General features: G+C 33.4%; 1 protein-coding gene and 1 long non-coding RNA gene across 5 annotated transcripts in view; one reads left to right on the top strand and one right to left on the bottom strand.

Annotated features, from left to right (window-relative positions):
• The window catches only part of LOC120350351, a 47,548-nt gene extending 38,930 nt beyond the window's left edge, over positions 1 to 8,618 (bottom strand). The window contains exon 1 of the long non-coding RNA XR_005570702.1: positions 8,468 to 8,618. This is a non-coding gene — a long non-coding RNA (uncharacterized LOC120350351). The remainder of the gene's footprint in view (positions 1 to 8,467) is intronic.
• Positions 1 to 25,679, top strand: part of LOC111043664 (bcl-2-related ovarian killer protein) — an 84,314-nt gene that overhangs the window by 45,357 nt on the left and 13,278 nt on the right. Inside the window, exon 1 of one of the 4 annotated variants that reach the window (XM_039423270.1) lies at positions 11,809 to 11,937. The exons of 2 other annotated variants lie outside the window; for them this stretch is intronic. The gene's annotated coding sequence lies outside the window, so the exon portion shown is untranslated. Of the gene's footprint in view, positions 1 to 11,808; positions 11,938 to 21,816; positions 21,978 to 25,679 lie in introns of those variants that run through there. One more of the 4 variants, XM_039423269.1, reaches the window with a different exon arrangement.

Below are 25,679 nucleotides of genomic sequence, written 5' to 3'. Positions count from 1 at the left end.
CATCACCAAATCATTGATCTTTACTCACAAATTAAAATAGAACAAACAATTTCAATGTTTGTATGTACTGTACTATGTACTATGTATAGTACTTTAAATGAATAGTTCCCCACTATAATACTGATCAAGGAATTAGTGTAAACATACTTCAAGTGATTTTATCTTGTACTTAAACGGATGAAATCTGGTTGAACACACCTGCAGTAGATTTCTGAACACAATTCAAGTAAAACATTATTCCAGATAGGATGTTCGCATTGTATCCTTTTTTGACATTTATTCGATCATGAATCAACGGCAACCTCTTTCGATCGAACTTATGAAGCATGACTCTTAAATGAAACATTCACATTTCATTGCATCAGTAAAAATGTTTCCATCAAGAAAATTTCTCAATTAATTGAGGAATTACTGCAAAACTTAAAATATTTAATAATACATTAAAGTTCCATATTTAGGATTCATTGCAGAAGTTCTCAAGTTTTCTTCTGTAGTACTTATTTACTGATCAAAACAGAATGTCACAAGTTTTCGTGTCAACTCAGGAGCTTGTGCAGCGAATGGAATTGCAATTAGTGATTTATTTCAACATGACGGGTTTGCGTGAATCTCAGTCATTTCTCAACATTCTAATGTCAAAGTGAGTACGATGATGGATAAAGCATCTCAACTCAACGATCATCTTCACGCAAGAAAGCAACTCTGAATCAATTTACAATCTAATGAAGTTTTCCGTTCACAAATCGCATCTCCTAGATCCACATCTGAAATTATATCGATTCCTAATTTCTTTACATCCTAAGATTAACCCTGGCCTACATCCTACATGCACATATGAAATTGCTAAATTACATCCAATTTCTACACTGTGTACATTATTTCTACCAAGTTTTCTTAGGTATCTCTCACCGAGAAAGATTGTTGGGAAATTGAAAAAGCAACAAAGAATCAGAAGATATTTTGAAATGAATCTTCTTTAATTAGATGCACTTCATTGAAATTACTTTGTTATAAATCTGTTACGTGGTCAGACGGTTCTCATAAAATGGCATTTCAAACAAATATGAGAATTCAAGAGTTGAGTCGAATGGTTTCCAAGTGTTATGGAAATTAAGATGGTCAATTATGTATATATAATTATATAATTATGTTTTAAGATGGTCAAATATTTGAAGACTCTAATATGAAAAGAATTCAAATGCTTTTAAACTCTCTTAATTGATAGGATTTGCAGAGAATTTTATTTTGCACTAAAGGCTTGTTATGTCTAGATATTATTATTATGAATCTTGACAGTAAACAATAAAAACTAATAAGTCATACTTGCTGATGTTAAGGAAATTTAGGGAAAGCGATGACTCATGTGACAATTTTATCATACTTCTATATTATAAATCAGTAGAGGATACTCTAGCCTACAAATCAAATAATGAGATCTATTGGTTATCTAAGTTCAAAGTATTACCATAGAGTAAAGATTCCGTTTAGATACCTATATTTCTGTATTGGTATTACTAAATTAATTTGAGTAGAACAAAATATTATTATTGAGTAATAATGCAAAAAGTGAAATGTTCAATTTGGATGAGACTAGTCTGATAGTAGTCGTAAAAAGAAACAATAATTTTATTATTGTTAAAAATAATAAACTGACGTGTAAAAATGGAATAAACTCATCATAAGGCTGGTAACTAGTGAGCCCCTCGGGCTGGAGAGCTCGCTCGTGTCTATTGTAGGCTACTAATTTTTAAATCCGCAACTTGTAATCATTACTAGTATATTTTGTATGTGAATCAATAGAGCTTAATAGGTTACTATGTATGATTAATAGGTCAATTATTGCGAAATGATACTCAATAATATCCTTCTCATCAACACTCAAGTGTGCGTGTAGAAGAGAGCGAGAATGATAGAGAATGCCAAAATCAAAGCGTAAGAATATTAGACAATAACGGAGCAAGCCACGTCTGTGTGATAACTCCCGAAACACAAATCAGCAGTCAGCTGAATTTTTTCTTATGCACTTTCAATGTTATCCAGATACATCCTCAAAAAGGACAAAGAAGTGAGTCAATTTCGTTGGCTGTGGAACTTCATCTGTATAGGCCTAATGCTTCAAAGTATATGTGTTGAAAAATTGAAGAAGATTGATGAAATCAATCAAAAGTAATCGTCGAACAAACAAACTCACCAACAGACAACGACTCGGGGCTCAAGTCATCAGTATGAACTTACGCTCGTTCAATTTTTTCTTGATTGAGAAAATCTCGCATAATAACTTTCAATAATATTTCGCTTATATTTTATCAGCTGTTCTATCAAAATCTCTGGTTGGACTCAATTCACAATATATCATATAATGATTCTTTTATTCTCTCATTGAGTCTACAGCATACACAATGAATAGTTATGTTGAGAGTTTTTCCTTTTTTGTCTAAAAAAGGACGAAGGAGTTAGCGAATTTTATAGTCCAACGAACTTGATCTGAGAAAAGCTTCGAAGTCTATGATGTGTTCAAAATTTGAAGCTGATTAATCAAAGCGTTCGAAAGTTATTGTAGAACATACAAACGAACAAACGGACAATGATTTTGGCCTTGAGTCGAAAGAAGGAACTCGATAACGCTCGTGCAATGATACAAGTTAGCTCAACGATTTTCAACAATAATTGAACATTTTCACTTCATACCGAACTGTAACTTGAAATTATAACAACTCTGAAAAAGCCAGTCTTACATAATTCAAATGACAATTCACGGCTCATTTACACTCTTTTCAATTCTCAAGCCCTAAACTATCCAGATAGCTTTTTTCACAGGTGAAAAATTAAGCAATTATTAACGGTTAAAATGTTCAATTACCGTCTATTAGTAGGGCAATAGGCAAGGTCATATATTCGCATTTAGAAGGACACTGGGAAGAATTTTGCCAGGGTAATGAGCTGAAAATAAACTGACACCGGATCTGTTCAGTTTCATTAATCAAATTTCCCTTTTTCGTTTTTCCATTCAGTTGTTATTTATGAGCACTTCATTCTCAAATGCATGAGCTAATTAATAATGACAGTTTCTTGTTTGCTTATAAGCAGCTCACTGCTTTCAACAATGTTTGTAGCTCATAGCATAATATGAGTGATGTGTGTGCTTATGTGTAGACCAAATAAATCAAATCAAACCAGTTCTCAACATTTGAAGTAATGTAGTCACGTATACCTGTATGAATATGCTTATTATTCTTCACAATCCATGTTCAACGTATAAATGAGACAGCAGGAATAACATTTTCTTTTCTTTCTTCATTTTATTAATTTTCTCTATTTATTTAAAAAAATTGTTCTCTCCATCTCTTTATGAATTTCATCCAAGTACTGTACCTACTTTCCTTGTTTCTCTATAAAACTACTGTAATATAACTAGCTACTAACAATTTTATACATTGAGATTGAATCACAAGTACATTAGCTTTAGGAACTTAAAATAGCCCAAAAATCTTCTATTCCTAGATTTAGCCAAATAAAATAGACAAGTATGGTTACTTTACCTTCTCTACTTCACTGTGATTTCCATTTTACTGTGAAACCCATTTTAAATAATGTAGAGAAGAAATGCCTCAGCCAAGGAGAATTAATTCAATATTATTGTATGGAAGGAAGGCACAATAGCCTATAGTTTCAACGCTGATTATAGATCGATGTATCAGATTTCAAAATGGATTCCAATAAAGAAAATGAAGTATAAAAAGTGAATGTAAGATGATATGCAATATACTTCATTTATTGTAAACGTTCCATGAATTGAAGTTATCGCATAATCCAAAATTCATCCATTTTTCATAGAACTGCCAAAGAAATGAAGATAATCATTATTAGCTCATTATTATATACTGATGTCAATGTTTAGGATTAGCCCGCGTTCGATAACCACTTGATAATGAATGAGGATCATGCTTTCCTCCATTCAGGTATCTAACTAATTCACTTGGGCTGCAACTGAAATACTGTATAGACACGCCTATATGTAGTCCATGTCCCTTAATAATGCACACAGACATCGAACATTGACTACAGTCCCAATAATTGGATGGCTTTCAGTGTATAGACGAGGGAAAAGTCAAAGAGACTAAGGAGATCGAGGAGGGAGAAGAAAAAAGAACATGGAAGAAGAAGACGAATGAGAAAGAGGAGAGAAGAAGGAGAAGAAAAAGAAGGAACCTATTTTTTCTACGCTTTGAAGCTTACTCTTCAGAGTTCAAAAGGAAACTTGGCCAGCCTGTTCAGAGTTCACCAATTTCACCTGGATGTGAGTTTGGGGAATGTGATGTAATCTACTTAATAGAAGAGTAGCTAAAGGATTATAATTATCACCCTGCGTTTGTGTAGATTGACAACAGAACTGAACTCGGGAAAAACAACTCTGAAATCAATTAGAAAAACACGAAGAAGAAGAAGAAGAAGAAGAAAAAGTAGATGATGATGATGATGATGATATAGATCTAGACGATACACATAGATCTGAAGGATTGAGTATACATCAATAAAAATATAATAATATCTATCTATCATGCACTCATTCCGTCGGAGCGTTCAGATTGCTTTGAAAATAAGTCTAATCCTAATCAATAGATCATTTATTTATAAATTTTCTATTTAATAGTTTTTTTTAATTTTATTTAAAAAATCCAGAGATTGGTACTAAGAACTAGTTCATGAAAAAAACTAGCAAAAAATGAATGTGAAACAACTATGTAGGTACTATTACATAGAATTACTTCGAAATAATATTTTATTTTGGCACTTGATAATGAGATAAATACCGGAAACTACTTATTTCAAAGAAAATGAAAAGGGCACTAGTAGTTATATTTGATCTTTCAAGTAGCCCAATTGAAAATAAATGGACTACCTATGTGTAATTTTTACTGCTTTTAAATACTCGAAAAATAATATAAAATGCAAATAATCATTGAAGAGATTGAAGTAGCGCTTAGGAAATCTACCATTGAATAATCGTGAGCTTGGAATACTATTCCAACACACAACAAATCCACAAGTCCATTTATAACGTGCTTAACAACCGACCGAGCCGCTATTCTGGTATAATTCAATCCAATGTTCCAAGTATGGTTTTAATCCAATATGTCATTTCAATTTACCAAACGCGCTTGAATTAATGGCCGAATGCAGAACAGCAGAGATGAGCAGTACTCAATGAATATTCATGTGATTCAATTTAATTCGAGTTGTGAAGGATGCAGCAAACTTCCTAAATTGAATCAGAATTTCATGGTCTTGATCTCAACTAGCAGCTGTTGAAACTATAAATTGAAGTTAGAAAATTTAAAGTTCTAAACTGAGAGCACTCTTGTGAGATACCAAAAAATTTCTTAAACAATAATTTGGAAATTCTAGAAATTGATTTTCCAATGTGCCATATTAGTACATCCAATATAGACATAAAAAGGGTGTTTGCTTGCACACACTTTATATTGTAGTTCTAAATTTTTCATATATTGTTTGGATACATAAGAGAAGTTCAGAACCATTTTTCATGCAAAATTTCCTTGTGCTAGATAGAGTGGCCCAAAAACCTTGTTTTTTTTTAATTTTCCAATTTTCAGCTATTTCCGCCAAATTTAGTCATCGGACAGAAAAAATCGCTCTCGCCTTTTTTTAGATTATGAAATTATTAACAAAATTATATCATTCGGAACTCTCTCTCTTCAATGAGTAACTTACTGAATTACACTTTCTCAAAAAAAGAGTCAAATTTCAAGAAAAAAATAAATTTTGATGAACAAAATCTTCCGATTGTTACCATTTAAATGTATGATTCAAAATCTAATTTTGAGCTTTACAATCTGAGAGTAGGTAGATTGCTCTATCTCATATACAGGTACACCTGACAACAATGCTCCTTGTATTTTGAAAAAAAAACACATATTTCTTATCTTCAATCATTATCACCAACCATTATCATGTTCTATGAGAATTGCCCGTTAGATTCACTTAATTTAGTGGAGAGGCGCGCATAAGGACACCTCAAGGATCAAAATTTCAAACACTCATAATTTGTGACACAATGATCTGATCCCATCGTACAGCTCATTCTTCTCGGCTTGTCAAGGCTGTTTAGAATCATGCATCATAAGTCAAATTCGGTCGAAAAATAGGAAATTCATCCATAGGAAATTTAGTTTAACCAGTATTTCAATACACAATACACAATACACAGTTCTTATATTTTTGTAATTCAACAGTTGTAGTTATTTTTCTTTCCATTGGTTGGAATGATTATAAAATTTGTCAACATCTTTCTCTTCTGCTTTCCCTAACAAATTACTCTTTTGAGGATATCCAGAGTAACCGGAGCGTCATACGTTATTAAATTCATGTTGAGTGGATGGACAAGGTTGACTCTAGACTCTAGAGAGCCATTCAATCAAACAATAACTCGCTTACTAGATGAACAAAGTTTCCATCACTAATCCAACATCAAACAAAACAAGAGACAACGCTTGATTAGAAATTGGCGCCAATAGAATTCAAAGTTTCAAACCCACACGGATTTGAAACGACAATATTAGATTTTACAATAATTGGTTTATTTGGCATGTGCAATTTTGAGAACCTATGTTTGCAGCTGTTATTTGAAGGACAAATTTCAGTCCTTAAACTCAGTCGTGTGGGTCGGAGGTGATTTTTTTCAAAACTGTATTGTAATTAATTTGATGGTTTGTCACATGTCAAACACAAATGAAAGAGATGTTGTTAGTTGTTGTAGATAATATACATTACAATGCGCCAATTTAAATATTCAAATTCATTCCAAACTTGGACTACTTTGACAGGTGAGCTATAAAGTAGCAGTGTTTCAGTACATTATTTGAAATAGGACATACAATATAATTTTCACAACTTGAATAACTTACAACTAATTCATAGTAAAGTTTTCAATGAAGAATGAAGTTTTGTCTTTTACATTTCTGAAGGAATTTCAAAAAGAGAACAATCAGTTTATGATGAATGGAACCAATGAAGATACTTGCGCTCTTTTTTAGACAGGCTTCCCATCATTATTGAACCTGTCTGAAGAACTGGTTTGATTGCATTCTATATTTTACACCATAAAGCAATAATTATCTCGAGTCCGATTCGCCTTCGTTTCAGAGTTGTCAGTTTAGAAATTCATACAATGTGAGAAATGCAATAATCCAATCAAAGACTGTAGAATGAAGCAACCTACAGAGCGAATACAAATATTGAGATATATCAACGATAAGAAGAATAACAAATATGAGATTGATAACCAAGTAACGGTTCATTGAGAAACAATGAGCGTGTCTTGAATTTCTCACATCTAAAGAGTTATAGTTGGAAGATGTTTATATAATAGACACACAAAATCTCAAAGAAAACTGAGCGTTTCTATTATAAAAGTAATTGCTATGATGCTATCAAAAAATAGCATACTAGTTATCTAGTATTGAAAGTAGGATTTCACGGGTACAATCTTGTATTGGAAGTATACTATAAATACACTGTAGTATTATATTACTACATATAATATACTACATTTTTAACACAGTATTCACTTTTAATCACGGTGATTAGGCTGTATCTGTCACATTTATTATTATTTGACTAAGCAACTATACTCTCAACAAAATAAAGGTCGACTTCGGATGGACATGCGCAGCAGGGAAGGCATACAGAGAGGTAGGGATACAACTGCGGCGACGTTACCGTTTTGAACCGGCCAGCGTTCTCTAATTTCTAGTGAGTATTCAAGCGCTCAAGTTAAACTTACGAAGTTTCCTCTCTGCAAGCAATAAATCAACTGATTCTAATCGACAAATTGGCAACTGCGCTTCCACCTATGACTCTATCCATCACTGTGATTGGCTGATCTCCCTCCGTTTCTCTGCGCCGCATATATTTCTCCAAGTCAGAAGTAATTCTGTACGGAGTATAGTAATCTAGTGATCATTCAACCCAGAATCAAGAAATTAAAACCCCCCAAAAACTCTTATGATAAATCATAAATAGGTTGAGCTACCCCTCCAGTTTGAAACCCGTTCAGTGGTTTATTCAGATCTAAAGCACGATGAGTTTCCAATTAGCCATATTCCTTGAATTGATGATTTGGCGGCGAAAACTACTAAGAGAATAAGGATTGAATACTCAAAAAATGTCTACACAAATCGCTAATTGATTAATCAATCCCAGAATACGATGGTTTATTCAGATCTATGGAGAAAATGCTCAAATCACGATATGTTCCTGATAAGCAATGAAGCAATCTCTCTGAAATTGATGATCTGTCACCAAAACTACGAGAAGAAATGAAAAGCATATTGAAGAATTCATTCATTCACAAATCGTCAATTAATTACTGAAACCCAGAATACCGCATTCCGGCCCCCGAGGGGTGATCTGTCGTTAACAAAACCATTATTTCTAGTGTTTTTACCTGGAGTTGGAGTTCCATTTGTCATAAATGACGAATTGTCGCTCAGAAGTGCCAAAGTGCCACGAAACCTCGACGCCATTAATCTTGCTCGTTGCTGGAACGGTATCTGCAATTTCCTTGCTTTTCTTATCTTATGAGCTTTTTTATAATGACAAGCCGCCACTTAACGGCTGTTGGCCTGAAAATGAGCGGAAAAAATGGCACGATCAAGAATGGTCATTCTTCACGACAAGAATGTATTCTGGTAACAGGAAAGGCATTCATTGATTCCGCATTTTTGTATAATACAGTTATTTTGGAAGAAGAGTTTCTTACATAAGAAGCTGCTATTCGGTAATCCATTTCTTCATTAGAAGGGAAGAACTATGCTCATATATTATACGATAAAAAATCATTTAGTGAAATATTGACGCTCAATTGGAAAAGTATAAAATTATGCTGTCAATATTTCATTTTTTTACTATCATCTTTCATTTTTTTCGAGGGTTAAGTGTAAGAGAGGGCCGACTGCGCCCTAACTTCGCCCTCCTGGGTATAAAATAAAGGCAGTCATTCTATTCTATTCTTTAATAGAGGAATAATTTAATCTTTGATCATCTTCAATCAAAGAAATGATTTCAGACGTGATCATCTTTAATCAGAGAAATGATAAATATATCGCTAATCTCGATTAAAGTATAGCATTAAATCATATAATTTCTTATAAAAGACGAATTGTCGCTCAGAAGTGCCACGAAACCTCGACGCCATTAATTTTATAATTTATTGAATTGTTTATTTAAAAGCTTTGCATTAGTAGCTTGAAATCATAATTTAAGGCATAATTTTATTTTCTTAATTGGGCTTAATGGTTTTGTGTGTTGTTTCGGTTTTGTATAATGTTTGGACTTTTTAACATTAAAATGAACTTATTCCGAAGTGAAAAGTGTAGATTTGAAGTGATGTGCTTATCATAACCTTAGTGTCCGGTTTCCCATTAGGGAACTTTGGACTATATACGGCGAGGTGGAACTACCCTTGGGTCTCCCCACCATTCAAAGCCATACGCTAATAAGAATAATAAGGCATAAAAATCAAAATAATGATTTTTTATGTAAATACTCAGATAGTAAACGAAGTAAATGTTTCTTTCCTTCCCACTCATTGGACTTCATACGTTTATTACATGGTGGTATATATAAAATAATAAATATGTACAGTGGTAATTATAATAAAGTCTCATTGCTCTGAAATCACTATATAATCAAAGACATAGTAAATTCCCCAGAATGATAATTCAAAATCTGAATGGTGCAGCTTCCGTTCTCTAGTTTCCAATGAGTCACGAGAGAAACTATTGCAGGAGAGTAATCCTGATAGTAATTCTTTATTTGAATTGAGAAATGATACTGTAATATGAAATTTGAACAGAATATTTACAACCATATTCTACAGATGAATCTTGGTAGAAATCTCACTTCTTCATAAGAAGAACGATGATGTATCACTCAATTTTAAGAAATTCTAATCATTATGTTAATATGGTCTTGCGACACATATTTTCACATAGTTTCATATTTCTTCGACCTACCCACTTAATGTGAATTATACATGCCGGTTGATGAATCACTAGAGGGAGCTTAAGAAAATATATATACTCTCTGTAGTTTAGCTAGTAGGCAAATTTCGATTAAATTACTTTTGCCTTCAATAATTCTAGCACCATATATATTCATTAAATTACAGTTAGCGGCTGTAATTTCAGTCTAGAATATTACTCCTGTAATGCATTTCAGTTGTAAAATTATAATTCTACTTTATTCGATATTCCAATGACACATCAGAACGAATCGAAAAGCACTGTACTTTCTAACCGAAGAACACTCGGTTAGAAATATCCAGATATGTTCAAATAATCAAAGCTTAATAGGCTTCTTGTAAACTTGTTTCATGAATATTGATCGGCGCCAAAAGCATTTTTGTGTTCTCATAATCAAGTGTGTTCTCTTTACTCCCTTATTTGCTCATGGAATACTGCCTACTTTTCCAGTGCAAAAGCCACCATTCGCATAAATTTATATTCAAATACTTCGTCATCATGTACCACAATCCGCCACTATTACACCGTAAAAATCCGCACCTTCTTGATCGCATAATTTGAAAGATATGGAATAATTTAGAAGGCCGAAGAACTGAATAACCTACTGTCAACACTCATGAAACTTTCCGACAAGACTTAATATCACAGCATTGAGAACATTTATTTTGTAGAGAATGTCGCGAAATTCTCAGAAAGTGAAAAGTGATTGAATAAACCGTGTATTTTTCTAATAATGCATAAAATTGTTGATAATTAACTAAAAGCAATCAGACATTTTTTAATACTTGGCCAACGCTGTATCACATAATAACCTTTTTTGATTGTCGAAAGTTTTCATTTCGAAAGTTGAAAAATGATTGATGTAGGTATTCATCATCATCATCATCATCTTCACTTCAGGGATTAGATATATTAATTAACCTTTTCCGGTATCCATCTCTTTCTTGGCCTCCCTACATCTCTTTTTCCTGTAGGTCTATAGTTTAGGACTTCAAGGGTCATTCTTCCAGGTAGCATTCTATCCAATAATGACTGCACCAGTTGCGTCTATTTTGAATAATTCTTTCATGCAGAGGAGCAACCGATAAAACCTGTCTAATATCAGTATTTCTGATTCTATCAACTCTAGTGCAGCCAAATACACTCCTTAGAAACCTCATTTCTGCAGCTTAAATTCGACTGTCCATTCTCCGTGTGAATCTAATCCTCACCTTCATATAGAATTGGATTGATGTATTCCAAAAGTCAAATTGTTATTCGAATACGCATATGAAGTTTCAATTGCTCAAGTTTTTGTGAACCGTGAAAGGTTTCACAGTTAATAGATTGATGTGATAAGTTGAAAAAATAATACTGATACCCTGGTTACTCGAAGACTTTTCAATAATTTCCCTGATAAAGACGATATTCTAACACTTTCTTCCATTCAATGGAGAAACTACATTCAAGAAAACTTGTTGCTATGAATTTTATCACATGTTTTGGATAAGTGATGAACGCTAAATACAAAAAAAAATTAATAGAATTTGCGATCAACGTTTCAATCCGCCTCTTTCACAAAAATAGACATGATATATGCAACAATCATCACAGCAGTGATAATACCAGTATTAGCATTACAAATTTCAAGTATTCAGTGAAAATAGGATTTCAATTTAAGACGTGACGATTTTACAACTGAACTGATTGTCACAGCGGGTAGTAAAAAAGTTATGATTCATTTATTGCTTCTTGAAGAGTTTCAGCTCTCTAAAATAATGACAATCCGAATTTCTGTGTTCAAGCAAAAGTGACAAGTTAAATGAGAAGTGAGTCAGTAGAAAATTTGTATTAGAAAATCTGTTCAGTAGGAATATTAATTGTAGCAGAGAAACAAGTACAGTACCTACTCGTAAGTCAATAAAAATGAATTATGTTTTCCAGAATTTTTGTTTTCAATGCGATAATTGACTTTGTAATTTGAGTTTGATATTTGACTTTTATTTGTAATTAAAAGTAGTCCAAATATTTTACTTCGCAGTGATTTAATTCTTGCCTAGGCTTGTTTTGCTAAGTACAGTATATGTTAGCAGAGCGGAAAAACAATCAACATCTCTTTCTCTATCTATTGAGGGTTGAGTGTAAGAGAGGGCCGGCTGCACCCTAACTCCGCCCTCCTAGGTAACAATAAAGGTAGCTATTCTATTCTTGTTATAAATATAGGATGTCTTTGTAAAATGGTGTGATGAGAAATAGATCAACTTAATAATTAAAATACCGGGTGATTACAAATGAAATAGACAGTTTGAATAGCTTGTAGAGAATTTATTATTTAAAAGTTTAGATCATTACTTACATGATTACATAGAAGAATTCTTGAAGTTTTTATTGAAAATTTACAGATGTTCAATGTGTGCACCATTTGCAACACGACAGATATCAACACGGTAGTCAAATTCTGACCACACACGACTAAGCATAGAAGAATTCTTGAAGTTTTTATTGAAAATTTACAGATGTTCAATGTGTGCACCATTTGCAACACGACAGATATCAACACGGTAGTCAAATTCTGACCACACACGACTAAGCATCTCACGGTTAACTGTAGCAAGAGCATTTTTGTGATTCGTTGTTTAAGATCATCGATATCAACAGGAAGCGGTGGTATGAAAACTCTGTCTTTTACATAGCCCCACAAGAAAAAGTCGCAGGGCGTTAGGTCCGGACTACGAGATGGCCACGGCTGAAACACAACGTTTTCCTCACTTGCACGGCCGATCCATCGTCTAGGAAGATGTTCATCCAGATACCCTCTGACGTCTGAGTACCAGTGAGGCGGAGCTCCATCTTGTACAAAAATGAAGTTACAACTATCTTCATGGAGTTGAGGCATTAACCATTCGGTTAACATGTCCAGATAAATTCTTCCGGTTACTGATGGTTCTTGGAAGAAGAAAGGCCCGTAAACCTTTTCACAAGATAAAGCGCAAAACACGTTCACTTTAGGAGAATCGCGTATATGCTGTACAGTCTCTCTTGGGTTTTCTGTTCCCCATACTCGTACATTATGTCTGTTAACTTTTCCACTAATGTGAAAAGTGCATTCATCACTGTAAATTAGGCGATTAAACAATGTGTCGTCATTTTCAAGACAATGTTGCATCTCTTGACAACAATTTTTACGTACAACTTCATTATTGTCATTTAAACTTTGTACTAACTGCAATTTATAAGGTGTCATTTTCAAACGTTTCCGCAGAATTTTCCACACAGTAGGTTGAGAAATTTGCAATTCTAAACTCGCTGATCTAGTCGATTTTCCTGGACTTCGTACAAAAACATCACGAACACTATCAATTTTTTCTTCTGTAACAGAAGGTCTTCCAGTACTCTTCTTCTTACACACACATCCACTGCTTTCAAAACGTTCATACCAGTCATAAATTGATTGCCTTGTTGGTGGTGGTTTACCGTATTTTGTTCTGAAATGACGCTGCACAACAGTAACAGAGTTTGTTTTGGCTAATTCAAGAATACAATAAGCTTTCTCCACTTGAGTAGCGGCCATATTGCTAAACTAAACTGGCTGTTGTAACACGGAGCAGCCAACAATAGCCAGCAACAGTTCTACCAACATAAACTTTAAGAAATTCCCTACAAACCTATATCACTTATTATGTTGAAATACACCAGTTTAATTCTGTACAGGCTATTGAAGTTGTCTATTTCATTTGTAATCACCCGGTATATATCATATCTTATCATGAAGCATGAGAAATACTCGAATAATATAAATGCAGGCTCCAATTAAACAATAATCGGTTTATAAGTAATTTATTGATAACTGGACTTAAATTTTGAACGTTTTATTTTTCTGAGGGTGATGCCCTCATGAGAGCCACAGGCTTGCGCGTGATTGATGAGAAGGATGTTGTTGCTGATAATGATGATGATGATGATGATGATGCTGACAGATGAGGGTAATATTTATTGGTTATTCAGATTCATTTTTCAGATGTGACGCCACTTCAAATAATCTTCTAAAGTGTGATTGTTTAATTTTAAAATAAATTCCCTTCCTCCAGTAGAACTCCGGGAATGAAACAACTAAATAAGAGATATAAAATAAATTAATTTTCGCATATTTCACAACATTAAAAAATGTTGGATAAATGGAGTGATCCGTGGTATAGTGGATATAGAGTGATTTGCGTAGCAAACTAGAGATCCTGTTCAAGCCCGCTCATAGCCAAAAGTTTTTGATCAGATCACTTCCGTGTTATCGGATGGGCACGTCATTAGTCGATCCCGGCTGAAGAATGGTAAGGCCCATTGACGGCTTAAATTATACATTCAGGCGAAGTGAAACTTCCATCAGGGACTCCTCACTAATAAAAGTCATACGAATATTATGATAGTATTAAAACATATTTATCACCAAGTAGGTTCTTCTTCTTCTTATTTTCTTTCTCCTCCTCTTCTCTTCATATTTCCTATCCTTTTTTATCCCCTATTCTTCCTACCTACTAAAATAATGCATCATATAATTTGAAGACCATTAAATAGTAGCAAACGGAATGGACTAGCCTACTCCATCAGACCTAATTGAAATTGATTAAGATATTTTTTTTAATGCAATAGAACAATATCAGTAGCAGTCACACCAATCACCAGCACTAAGCTACATAAAAACCTGACAAAAAATATGTAATCAAGTTTACAGTAAAGCTGTAAGGCCTCGACGTCATAATCTTATTCTCATCTCTTTCTACATTGAATCTTATCTCCTGGAGCGGACATTTTCATCATCACGACGTACGACGACCTGGATATTGTACAGATAGATCACATCCTTGACAACAACATCAAAGCACCAAGCTCCACCCACTCGCCCTCGCCACTCATATATAGCTGACTTCAATTTTCCTAGTTGCAGATAATCTTTCCTTGTAGTAAAGTGCCGACATATTTTTCCAGTGTCAGGCAAAACTTTGCAGCAGTCAGATTTGCATAATTTCTTCCTAGTATACCTAACCTAACCTAACCAGCTGTACTTTGCTACAGCTCAGCCGCCTGTACAAGGGTATTACGATGCGCTCAGGGCGTTACTAATAATATTACGAACATTGTTACCAACATACGGGCGCCGGGTTACTAGAGATTTTTTTCACTTGTACTCTTATTATAGATAAAGTTTTATCGTTTCAAGACACTAAACAGGCGTTGGCGTTGCTGACCGCTGCTCGAGGCGACAGTCGCCGCTGCTTGTTGCACCAATTTTTCAATTTACGTTTCACCCATTACCTGCGTATTAAGCGCGCAAAACGAAGCACACTGCTTAGTGCTTAGCATCCAGCATCGAGTACCCGATCGCAAATTGCTTTCTCTAATAACACTTCATCGTTGATAACAAAGCTGATAAGACAGTTGGTGAAAATTTATGTTATACTGGTTATCGCCGTAATTTCTTCTCCATTTAATGCAATTTTACTTATATTTTTTAGTAAGTGAGTTTTGGCAATTTAAAAAAAAATAAAACTAGAAAAATGTTGCATGAGCAGTTCCATCAAACTGGTAACTTTCGACAAAACTGCAACTTTAAAAATGTTATCATTAGTGGTTCCATCAAACTAGCAAATTTTGACGAAATTGCAACTAAGCTTGGAAAATGTTATAAAACGCGGTACCATCAAGCTGGCAATTTTTGAAAAAAATACTGTCACCTTGGAGTTACGGTACCTATTTAATCATACGCGGTTAATTATTGCATCCATTGTTGTTATCATCGTTAACCAATAATGCGACAAACTGTTACAGGTATATCAATAATAAGCTAAATATAAGATGTCACCACCATAATATGTACAAACCGCCTTGACCATAAATTTGATCATAGAATACTCATACACATATTTCATATGATAATGGTAGTATTAAGATACTTAGTTTATTACAATAGTTAATAGACCTCACAAGATCTTCCATACGGTAATCATTATATATGTATTTTCTTACGATAAAAGTGAGTGTTGAATTTGTTTCTCTAATAATACAAGGATTAATAACTGTTATAGCAATGGGCTGATAGCAGTATCATATCAATAATACTCATCAGCATCCCTATATTATACAGTTCAAGAGAAATCATCAAGTTAGATACCGTACAAATATACAAATTAATAAATTTAATAAACTTGTTCAAGCTATAGACAGTATTATTTTACGATGCAGAAAAATAACTTTTACCTATTCCTTCTAACAAAAGCATAGAAAAGTATGACTTGAGTTTTAGATTACTTGACAATAAATTACCATAGATCATGTATGAGGAATAACAAAAGCAAAACCCAAATCATGTTTAAAAAAAATGAAATTATTATTTATTTGCTACACATAATTTTCAATTTTTTGTTGTACCAGTCGCTGATACATAATATGTACTTTTTCTGCTGTAGAATGCAATGTACTATTTTTGAACTGATAATCACTACAGTATAAGGAAGTAGGCTTAATAGTTCAACTAATTTTGATCAATTTTTCTGATAAAAGTTTTAATTACTACAAGTAAAATTGACAATAAATTACTTACCATGTATTATGTATGAGGAATAATAATAATATAATAATAATAATAATAATAATAATAATAATAATAAAAGCCTTTATTGGTTCCCAACACTATACAATAATACAAAATAATATGTAGAAAGAATGAACATCTTTGCTAAACTGAAAATATTAAATAACATTACTGAATTAGCTAGCTTTTTTTTCAAATAGTCCAAACTCCATTATTACTATAGAAGATTAAATAAAAAGAAAATGCAAAAATGTTCTTATCATGTTATTTGTGGAAACCAGGTCCTCTATTGGACATAGGCCTCTCCCAGGTTCCTCCATCTATCTCTATCTTTTGCATACACTGCCCACCTATCCCCAGTCACTTTCATAATGTCGTCTTCCCATCTGAATCGCTGTCGTCCAATTTTCCTTCTCCTCCAGCTGGGCTTCCACAAAGTTAGACTCTTCGTCCACCTGCCATCCTCCAATCTAGCGACGTGACCTGCCCACATCCACTTCAGAGTCTTGATAGTCTTCAGTACATCGTCCAATTTTGTTATCGCCTTGATGGATGTATTCCTAACTCTATCTAACCTCCTTACGTTCAGTATACTTCTTTCCATCGCCGTTTGAGTTCTTGCTATTTTCTGTAGTACTGCTTTCTTTAACGCCCAGGTTTGGGAGCCGTAAATAAGCGCGGGAAAAACACAAGTCTTTAATATCTGTGTCTTCTTAACAGTACTAATCTCCTTATTCTTGAGAATACTTTTCAATGACCAATATTTCCTCCATGCAATTGCACACCTACGATTCACTTCTTTGTCGGTTCTGTCAGTGAAAGCAATCAGTTGTCCTAAATAAATAATCTCTCTTGACCAATTCAATGAGCAGCCATCAAGTGTTATGTCTACTGTTTCCCTATTAGTCATGAGATGTGTTTTCCCTGGATTTATAATGAGCCCCGCTTTCTCACTTTCAGCAGCCAAGCTGGTTATCATGATTTTTAGTTCTAATGGAGATTTGGCGATGAGAACAATGTCATCCGCAAAACGTAAATGATTTAGATTGTTAGAAAGGAGTTGAAGACGAAAATCGTAGAGTTCAAAGGTATATCCGAAAGAATAGCATTGCTGAAGTTGAAAACTCAGGGAAAACTGTTACATATTTACCAAGTTTATGCTCCTACTTCAATGGCTGAGGAAGCTGAGCACGAATCATTTTACAATTCACTCACCGCAGCTCTAAGCAGGGAAAGAAACAATTGGAAACATATAACTTTGATTATTGGTGACTTCAACAGTCAGGTGGGAAAGCAGGAAGAGGGTGAGAGGCTTACAGTAGGGAAATATGGCTATGGGACAAGGAACGAAGCTGGACAAAGACTGGTGGATTTCTGTCAAGAGCAAGGATTAAGAATAGTTAATACATTCTTCAAGAAACGAGCTGGTAAGAAGTGGACTTGGATTTCACCAAATCAATTGTTTAAAAATGAAATAGATTATGTGCTGACTAGGCACAATGGAATTGTGAAGCAGTTTGAGGTTTCAGGGAGTCTGAAATTTTATACAGATCACAGACTCATATCCATTGAATTGACAAAAGATTGCTTCAAAAGGAGGCCAAAAAGAGAATGGAATGAAGAAGTAGTAGGGAATATTTTCAAAGCAAATGAACAAGGACAATTTGAATTAGAATTGCAGAATTGGCGTGAACAAAGAGGTGCATGTCTGCAAGAGAGCTACAATAGATTGGAAAGCATCATAAAAAATGCTTTTGAACCTATAATAAGTACAAAGATGAGGAAAATAACCAATGAAACTAAAGAATTGATTGTTAAAAGAGAAGAAATGAAGAAGAAAAAGAACAAAAGTTTCCATGAACGAATTGAGTTTAATACGCTTTGCAAATTAGCAAGATACCAAATTAGAAAGGATATTAGGACATTTGAAGACAGAATTATAAAAAATGTATTGGACACCAGTGGATCAACAAAGAAATTGAGAAAACAATTGTTTGACGGCAAAGAATGGAAAGTTGGAGTCAAAGATAGACGTGGCAGGATTGTAAGGAATAGGAAAGGTATTTCTGAAAATGCTACTGAATTCTTCAGAGAGCTATATCGGGACACATCTGAGAGCGCTGTTGTATTGGAGCAGATTAATTTCTCTGATAGATACAAGTAAAATTGAAATATATTCAATTAATTGATTAGGATTCAGTTCAAAAATTAGTGCTTATCAGATATTAAGAATAAAACTATAATTATAATATTATTTCAAAGGTAAATCAAATAACATCAGCAAAATGAGGCAAAGTATTACAGTCTCTACAGCCTATCATGCAGAACTACCAATAGACTTTTACTCCTAATATAATGAATCTAGGTTACCGGTACCGCATCGGGCTAGAGATCTCAAAGAAATAGTTTCAATGACAAAACTCATCACGATCGAGCCGTAGTGACGAAATTAATTTCAAACTGTCATCAACTCTTATGAATAACATCAATGCTCCCCATTGAATCAATGCCGCCAGTCCAAAGTGAATCTCACAAGAGTGAGTCAGCCTTGTCACCTGAATCGTGCATAATCGACAAATTATATTTGTTCAGAAATCTATTAGGTGCTTGCGATAATGATACCATGCAACCTCATAATAATTCAACATCCATTATAATCTTTTCTAAGGTATGACGTAAGCTCAAGTCTGGATGGCAAGGCACGCGGCAAGCTACACGGTTCAAATACAAAACAGTTAAAAATAAATTTATCCATTATTTTATGTATTTAGACAATGGCAAATCATAAAACTAGTGAGCCCCTGGGCTAGAATACTTGATCAAAATGTCACTGATATTCTGCCATAGTAATAATAATATTTGTATGGCTTTTATTGGTGAGGAGTTCCTGACGGAAGTTCCACCTCGCCTGAATATATCATTTGAGCCGTCAATGGGCCTTACGACTGTCATACTTCAGCCGGGACCGACAATCTGCCATAATAAAATAATATGTTGTATCGAAAGTTGTATGAAGTCGAGAGATAATTTCAAGTTGCATCGAGTTATTAGAATTGCATGCAATTTATAATCCAGCTGATTTTTGATTTGTAATGATAAATCACTACAATTTTATTTCTTACGCACTTTCGATGTTATCCTATTATATCATCAAAAAGTACGAAGAGATTTTCGTTGGCCAACGAAATTGAACTGTATAATGCTTCCAAGAAAATAATCCCAATGTTGTGTTGTGAATTTAAAGTTGATTGATGGAAGCAATCGCAAGTAATCGTCGAACATACTAACAAACCTAAAAACCATAGAAATGGACAACGACTCAGGCCTTGACAAAGTGGCAACTCACTATGCTCGTTGATCGCAATTGCGATCGTTAGTGAAAGCCCAATACTGTTCTCCAAAATTTCAATGATTTCCAAACAAAATAAATCAAATACAGTGACACCTGTATGTTTAGATTAAAAATTAAATGTGCTCTATACTGCTATCCCGACTTCATAACTTCTACCGAAACCTCATGATTTTGTAATTTTAAACGATGAAGCAGCATTCAATCAAATGGCTGATCAATTTCAACATTCTGGATAGTTTGACTGTTATGTGTGTAAACCAAACAATTTACTTTGTTCAGACACAGCAGTAGCCTATCATAATCAATCGCTACTCCTAAACACATCTAGGCTATATTATAGCGCCATTTTATTTCTACTTAAGTTGAGACCATTCAGAATATGGGAATACAAATAAATCTGCATTTACAAGAACACTCACCGCTGTTGTAGCGCTAACGCATGTCAATCAAAACGTTTATAAAGGCTGTCATTTTTAAATATAAGAATAAATTGAATAGAATTTGATGTCTCCAATTGTAAAGAATCAGAGTTTGAATAATCAAGTGGTAAAAAGGTTCTTTTTACAGATTTCATTGAATATATAAGATATTATTGGCCATATCTAAGAGCAATTTGATTAGAGAAATCTTGAACATTCTTTCTTGGGTAATAAGAATCAAGCAATTTTGTCAGTTATTGATGTGACAAAACATCTATCATGTAAGAATTCAGAGCTTCTCTTTCAACCACAAAATATCTTGATAATTATAAGTCCCAAAATTTCTAACAGGAGTGTAAGGGCACAATTAAAAATAATTGGAAAACTGCATGGAATTATCAGAGTAGAAAGCTCATTCCTATGTTAGAAATGAATAATTGGAAAATGATCAAGAGTTATTCAGAACTGCTGTAGCTAATCATTGGTAGTTGTTGAAAATAATACTCGAATAACTTATAACTAAATAAGACAATCCATTATTAAATCCTATAAAAGATAAGTATATGGTAGAGGACAGCTTCTAATTCTATGCTTGGGATTTAATCGATGCAGCTCAATCATTTATTCAATAAGTGGAACATTCTTTCACATTAATTATCTGTCAGTCCTCTATAATTCAAGCAAAATTCGACTTCAGGCTTCACCAATTAGTTTTGGAACTGTTTTTTAGTGAGCTAATTTGAAATTATCATGCCGAAGGGAATATGTGATACTCAACGCTTAGGGCCACTAAAAATTTCATCCCAACATTGTAGAGTACGATATTTTAAAATTAAAAACACAAGCTCCAATACTCCAGAACGATAGAACAAATTTAATTTAAAACAATAAGGAATTAAAATTATTTCTCCAATATCAGAACATTGTTGAGAGCTCCCAATATACTGAAATTAAACAATTGAAAATAGGTTTACTGATTTACCTAACAGTTCATCCTTGTCGCAATTTCTGGGGATTTCATCCGAAAAGAGAATAATCTTTGTTAATAATTCTCTATCTGTAGTGTGTAGTAGTCTCAAAAGTCACCATCTATAAAACGAATTGGATGGAAATTTAAAGAGATTAAAATTTCATTATTCATTGATAAGCTCATTCAAACCATTAAAGCACTCATTTCAAATATAGCCTACAATATTACACATAAACTTGCCGCTTCTCAACGAATCAGCATGTTTCAAGAATTTACTTGGTATTAAACTTGCGTGTATTCAAAACCATGAGAATAAAAAGCGCAAGTTAATAATAATTCATTGGTTGAATAATTCAAGATTGCAAAAATATGTTGCTCTGCTGGCCTTGGAAATTATTACATGTGAAAATCAGATAGCACTTTTCGTATGGTTTTAATAGTTCAAGAGCTCATATAAGTGAAACTCAATCTAGATTACACAGTATCGGTTAATACTGTTTATAATATTGAAGCAGTCAGAGCTGCTTTGACAATCGAGTCTTTCTTTATATTAATTTTAGTCGGTGAGATTTCATTTTAGGATAAGGTGAGAGTGCAGTGAGATTTCGTTTGAAAATAATTGAGTACGGTAGGTATCCAACATTTTTGCGGTAATGGGTACGTTCTAGCTGCTACAACACTTACGGTATTATAAGTATTTAAACAATTTTAAAGATTAATGACGTAAAAAATGACAATATAATTTACAGAGACCCTACCAAACAGTGACGTTACAGAAGAGCACTGGAACAGAATATATTTTTATATAGATAGATTGTGGGTTTTACCATCAGTTGACATGCTTGGCTTGGGTTATGATATTATTAATGCATGTGTAGTTGTACCTGTGTTCCGCATCCTCCGAAAATAATAATTTTACGTAAGGTACATTTAAGTTAAAAAGTTAGCATACTCGGACACAAGTTGTAACATGACCGGGAGTTACCGGTACTTCAAAACCTTTAGTTGATACGGTTGCACGTACAATTAAATTTAACCGCCGTAAATGACGTCAACTGATGAGAGCAATGTAAGAATCGTAAAGTAGCGAAAAATATGACGTCATATTAAGGTGTTTAAATTTAAATAAGGATCTATGAATACTATTATAGAGCCCCATAAATTTAGTGGACGATAAACTAAAAAAATATATAGGCTAAATACCGGTAAACTGGGGTGACTTTGAACCAATTTTTTGGGAGTTGAAAGTATAGATTAAAAATTTATACTATAGCAAGCATTCAACCAACAAGCAAGAGATCACTAGTGTTAACATACAAAATATAATTTAAAAAAGCAGTTGTTTAATTATTATTAAAAATTGAGACATACAAAAAGTATTAAAACTCGATAGGTAGTTGTATCAGTAACACCGTGTTTAAATGTTACATGAAATTATTGAGTGTAATTTTTTAATAGATCAAACACCGCTACAGTACCGCTACGGTACTCACTAGTCAGAATCACCTGAATAAAGTAAAGGCGGTAGTTGAAAAATACAGCTTTCATCAAAATTTAAAAATATGTACAGCCTGTAGATAATTTAATGTTTTACAAAATTTATATTACCTGTAAGTCTATGAAACTAAATATCATATAGATGCACTTTTTGAGGTAGACCCTTCAACTCTGCTGTTAAACAACTTTCAGGTAACCTGAAAGTTAACTAACCTGAATCAGGTTAGGAATACTCGATTTGCCTTGTTTCGTTTTTGCGAAAAACGTGGTTTTGCGCATGCTCGGTTACAGAGCGGCAAACTCAAATTACCGGAGAGTCCAGGAAAATTTAATAATGATCCAGAGCAACTAATTTCTTCTAAACATATGTAGATTAAGGTTGAGAAATAGCTTACATGTTGAAAATTATTATATTGATTAGTAATATAATTTTGAGTAGCAACATTCAGATGGTAATAACATTTTATATTTTATTACAATTATTAAATTTTAATCATTTCTTCAGATTTTGCTAGCAGGGGTTTTTAGCGTGTGTTACTCCAATGATTATTAATTTTGAAGCATGGTGATCTTTTCACAATGCATGTTTCTTCTTAACATTATCAGTTCTATGAAATATAATCAAAAGATAAAATTGACTGAGTTTCAAATTGATACTTCTATCTGTAGCACAAAACTTATTTGATTCCTAAGGCAAGCATTTTTATTCATATGAGAGGAAAGTAATTTAAAATCATAAAATAACTTATTAATAAATATTAATGCTTCTTGATTGCCAGTTTTGAGAATACAAAAATAATAGCTTTTGGATTTTGAAATTGGAAATATTATGTTTCGTACAACATTAGACAATCAAAAGCTTGGGTAAGTCCTTAAAAGAGAATGATATTAATATCAGCTATTCCATAGTATTTACAAATTTTACCGCTTTTGAAACACAAAATTCATTTGCATATTTGATTTCAATATTGCTATAGGCCTACACTGTTATGTCATAAATATGAACGATCAAATCAGTACGGTAGTGGAAAATATAAACAATTTTTTGTGAGACGTAAAGAGCATAAATATTAATCATTCTTATCAGATTTATCAGTAGTCATAGTACTCATCAGCATAGGAGATACTATTGGATAGGTACTTTCTGGGATTTTTCAATATTATAGAAATAATTCAAAGGTAAGTTTTGACAGTTTAAAAAATTCAGTAACATGGCCAGTATGTTCAAATGAATCAAGATACCTAACGAGGACAAGAGCCAAATAAAATTCTTAAAAATAAGCAGTAAAAGTTTATCTTCTTTTCACATTAGTCATCGATCAGTGAACGCTAATTGGTGAATATAAATTCATTGAACCATAAATTTCAAATTATCGAATGAATATGTTGTAAAATTCAAATTATCAAGATTGAAAATTTGTAGTAGCCTACTGTTGTTAATATTTTGATTCAGGCTATATTTATAAGGTATCTTATTTTCTCAACTAAGAATAATATTGAAAGGATTTTCTGAAGTTGTTAGTGTTGAATTGTAAATTCCTCCAATTGGAATGAATGTAAATTTTGTTTCTAAATAATAAAATCCTGCAATTATTCCTCCCTAGGAAAACGACTTTGGATAATCTAATCATCCTCATTTCAACGATTCTCACAAAGTTCTATAGTATTCCAAGTATAAAGCAATTTTAGTGGATGACACACTATAATATCAAAATGAATTTGAAATTTATATTCACATTTCATATTTAAATGCTTTAGCATTTTCAAGAAACACATCATAAATGTACCCTACTCACAAACTCACAAGAAAGAAGATTTTCATAGGTAGCAAATTATTTAAAAAGTATTGACTTCAGTTATTACTTTCCTTGCCATATTACCAAAGGAAAGTATTGCTTTCCGAAAAAAATTAAGGTACCTCAATTTCTAAATTTCTATACGTTTCAAGGTCACCTCAGTCCAAAAAAGTGGTTTTTGGATATTGGTCTGTATGTGCGCGCGTGTGTGTGTGTGTGTGTGTGTGTGTGTGTGTGTGTGTGTGTGTGTGTGTGTGTGTGTGTGTGTGTGTGTGTGTGTGTGTGTGTGTGTGTGTGTGTGTGTGTGTGTGTGTGTGTGTGTGTGTGTGTGTGTGTGTGTGTGTGTGTGTGTGTGTGTGTGCATGAGTGTATACGATATCTCATCTCCCAATTAACGGAATGACTTGAAACTTTGAACTTAAGGTCCTTTCACTATAAGGATACGACATGAACAATTTCGATCAAATGCAATTCAAGATGGCGGCTAAAATGGCGAAAATGTTGACAAAAACAGGGTTTTTCGTGATTTTCTCGGAAACGGCTCCAACGATTTTGATCAAATTCATACCTAAAATAGTCATCGATAAGCTCTATCAACTGCCACAAGTCTCATATCTGTGAAAATTTCAGGAGCTCTGCCCCATCAATGCAAAGTTCGATTTTAGATTCCCAATTATCAGGCTTCAAATACAATTTAAACAAAAAAAAAATCAAGTGGAGTAGATTGAGCATGAAAATCTCTACAATTAATGTTCAGTAACATTTTCACCTAAACTTGAAAATAGGCTTTAAATTCGAGAAAATGTGATTATTCAATTTCAAATTATTGTTGTTCTATTAAATCATTCACTATGAAGAGATAGCAGACCTCATGTGTGTCTCCAGCGTTATTTCCCTGTCACCAGCTGGCTCAAATATTTGAATAGTAGACTTGAGATGCGCGGGAACACTAGCGTCAGGTGATCAATTTTCATAACGGCAAGGAAAGTTGTGTGAGTGCGCCATACCAGATTTTTTTACAGTTGACTTTGAATAAA

The sequence above is a fragment of the Nilaparvata lugens genome, chromosome 3, assembly GCF_014356525.2.
Source record: "Nilaparvata lugens isolate BPH chromosome 3, ASM1435652v1, whole genome shotgun sequence".
NCBI classification, from domain to species: Eukaryota; Metazoa; Arthropoda; class Insecta; order Hemiptera; family Delphacidae; genus Nilaparvata; species Nilaparvata lugens.
Note: the sequence above shows the minus strand (reverse complement) of the source record. Positions and strands in the feature narration are given on the sequence as shown.